The sequence below is a fragment of the Corvus brachyrhynchos genome, unplaced genomic scaffold (assembly GCF_000691975.1).
Source record: "Corvus brachyrhynchos isolate BGI_N302 unplaced genomic scaffold, ASM69197v1 scaffold15, whole genome shotgun sequence".
In the NCBI taxonomy this organism is placed as follows: Eukaryota; Metazoa; Chordata; class Aves; order Passeriformes; family Corvidae; genus Corvus; species Corvus brachyrhynchos.
Window position 1 is genome coordinate 1,753,132 of NW_008238349.1, and position 3,797 is coordinate 1,756,928.

Here is a 3,797-nt window from a genome sequence, read left to right on the forward strand (position 1 = left end):
GAAAGAAGGATTGCTATTGTGAGAAGCCACAGGGCATGGGAGAAAACCAACTGCCTGGAGCTTACAGTGCTCACCCGCAAGTCAGGAGTCACGAAGACTTGAACTGCAGTCCCAAGTGGGCGCCCAGGGGGAAGGTGGTGGTGTGTGAATCTGGTTTACACCATCAATTCCACAGCAGGCCAGGAATTCCTTAACAAAGTCCAAAACCACCCCACTCAGACTTAAAAAGTGCTGTAGAACTGACTGTGCCATCTCGAGAAGTGTTTCCTGTATAAGCAGCATTGTCTTGATTTCAAAGTGTTTTACAGAATACAAGAACCCAAATCCAAACCCAGGAACCCAAGGCCGAGGTTCCTAATTCCCATTTCAGCTGCTGTTCCCCCAACATTAGGTGGACCTTTTAACCTGTCCCTTCTGGTCAGACAACACTATCTGGCCAGCTGAAACTCTCCTGTACTTTCTGCAACAAAAAAAGCAAAACATTAAAATGTAAAAATGTAAAAAAAACCCCCAAACATTGAATGCACATGTATATACAGTAAAATGTATATACAGGAGGAAATTCCCCTTGCTCTCCTAGCTTTTCCTTAAGCTTTTGAAAAATGAAATGGCCTTAAAAAAAAAAAAAGCAAGACGTAATTGTTTCCTGTGCAAACCTTGTGCCAGACTTTATTTTTATGGGCTCTATTTATTGACTTTAGCTATTTTTCCAGTATGTTGCACAGTGTTAGACTTGGCAAGAAATCCTACAAAGTGAAATAACATCCCTGAAAAAGTGGGAATTCTCATTGTTTGGCATGGTCAAAGGAAACTCCAGCCAAGCAAACTTATGACCTTCTCTTGTGTCAGACTCAAATCCAGGCCAGGCCAACCACTAGATCAGACTCTTTATTCCTCTTAAGTAACCAGAAAATCCAAATTTGAGGTCTGATCCAACACCTAAGTGAAGCCCCATGTGCTCTGCTCCACATTTCCACTATGAGCTCCTATTTACCAGGAAGACGCCCAGTCTCACCAGGAGCCCTTAGTGAGTTAATTGCAGCTGTTTGAGAGTTAGGTCTTAATGTGCCTGTCAGCTCCAGGCACTTGCTGCACTTCCCAGGATTCTGTATGCATCCAAGACAGATGTCTCCAAAGCAGTCGGGAGAGTCCCACAGTACACACTGAAGAAGAGAGAAGACAACTGAAGAGATTTATGCTGGATGGAATGACAAGCTCAAGAGTTTAACTGCACATGGCATTTCTGGAAGCTTGCCAGCTCCAAGTTTAGTGTGTTTTGTGTACTTCACTCATAAATGTTTATTGTGACAGGTAAACACTTGTTTTGAAAGCTTGCAGGCACACTATTAAAACAGAAGTGTTCCTGACATAGTCAAGCTGTGCTGTCAAATGTTTATCTTTTGAATGATGAATGCTGGCTTCCCTCTTTGTTCCTCTCAGAGTGCAGGGAACAGATTTGAACAGTCTCTCCCAACTTGTTCGGGCTCATTTCACCTGGGGGCATAGCTTAACGCTGCTGGCCCAGGAGCAGCCCGGAATTCCCAGCCCAGATGCCCATCCGTGGAGGAGCAATGGGGTGAGCAGGAGCAGCTCAGTGCAAGGTCTGTCTGCAAAGGCAGATGTTGAGCTTTGGAGACCAGACGAGACCAGAGTTCAACAGAGAGGGCTATTTCCAGAGCTTAGAGTATCTCAGAAACACATATTTCACAAGCCAAATTCTGGAGACTTGTGCTAACTAAAAATGTTAGAAGCAACTGTAACAAATTTTTCACAAAAGTATTTTTTACTCTATTTTTTAAGTAATAAGCTAGAAAATCTGGAAGCATTTAAGTCACAGTATTGGATGCATACATAGCCTGTGAAACTGCAGACAGTCATAAAAGTTATTGGCAAAAACGAACAAAGAGTCTTATGGGTGAGAATTAAAATTCTCCACTTGGTGCAAATATGCCTTCTACAGAACTAGCAGAAAAGCCTGTGAAAAAAACGACAGTAATTTCTGTGTATCTCAGTGTAATTGCATATGTTAAAAGGCTGTGGAATTCAGCAATGATCCCATGGGCTTTCAAGTGGATTTCAGATATTTCACAGTGTGTCAGTTATAGATTGAGATGTAAGACTTTGGGGAAACCAAGTACAATCTTTGATTAGATGAAATAGCATCAGATTTCCATGAAAATGCAAATGTTTAATGAATTCATTGCTAATGCAACTCTGCTGCTTCTTTGTTCTGTTGCAGAGGTACTTCAACCATGGGTTTGCTGACCTGCAGTGGGTGTAGCACTGGGGCCAATTTAACCAGCACCACTGTGACAGTTCCCTGCTGGGGGGCACAGGGACAAGAATAAGAACTGATGATTTATCACTGACTCAGGATATCAGACTTACACACTGTGTAAGCCATCGAATAACCACCGCAGGAGGCATCAGAAATGCTCCTCTCACCCAAGAGCCAAAGGAGGATTGAGTATTCGTCAGAATACTGAAAATATTAGGGTTCACAGCAACAAAAAACCTCAAAACCCTGCTTCCAAAATGGTGTTAAACAGCAGAGTGCAAGTGCTTAGACAGCATCTAATTACAAGGCCAAAAGAAGAAAAGAGCTGCTCCTCACCAAACCTGTACATCCTGTAGGCCCAGCTTACTGCACCAAGGCTGGACTTACAGAAAGGCTCACACACTGAACCAGGCTGCTCCAGCAGAAGGTGGAATTAGGACATTATGGCCTAGAGAGACACATATCATACCTTTGATCCACATTTAACACAGAGGATTCGCTCAGGGATGTTGCTCAGTGGAGTGGCTGCTCTGAGCCCATCAGGAGAGCGCACATCGTGTCCCTCTGGCAGGAACATCGTTCCCCATAAAGCAGCGAAGCACCAGCACTGGGGCAGGTTTATTTACAGCCCCTCACATCTCCCAGGCTGTCCCCACCTGCCAGGGGAGGAGGGATGAACTCCCTTGTCCCCACTCAGAGCCTTCTCCAAGGGTTTGCATTGCAGATTCCTCGGTCTGTGCACAGAGGGAGAAGGGCGGGGGTCAGGGAGGCAGCAGGGAGAAACTCCCCAGGAAGGGCTATGGTGGGAGCTGGGCTCCAACTGGTACTCTGCTCCTCACAGCTTTTGGGTGAGCAGAGTCTGTGCTGCACCACTGCTACACACCACATCATGCTATGGAACTGGCTATTTCAGGTCCTAAAGTCAGATTTAATTTTTCATCAAACCATGCCCCTAGTAAGGGGAGCAGTTTAGACAGAAGTGAACAAGCAGTAACCCAGCATTTACCTCTTCGCTCCATTTGCTCTTTCAGCCTAGAACATTTCCCCTTTCTTCCTCCCTTACAGCTGTTTGTTCAGGTGCAGCTGTACCATGACATCTAAATATAAATCACCACAAGCAGCCACCAACTTCAATCCATGTCAGGAGTTCCCAGAGCACAGCCAATTCCCTGGGTTCTGAGCATCCTGCCCACTCTGAACCTGCTGAAGTTTGTACACAAACAGGCTGCCTACAAAGGGGCTTCTGTCCTTCCTTCTCCCAGGTTTAGTGATCAGCAGAGTGAACTGTTGGGGTCTCCTCCCCTGCCATGGAGCCCTGGGAGAGGGGCCCTGGGGGGGAGACACGGGGTTTCCCTGCCCCTGGTCAGCCTCGTTCCCCATTGGTTGGTTTGTGTTCCCCAGTGTGGCCAAGGACCCTCGGGTCCCGTGATTGTAGAGTTCCTGAGCTGACCCCCGGCCATGCGGCTGGAGAAATAAACATCCCTGAAACATCTACCACAAATCTGTCCATATATACTTC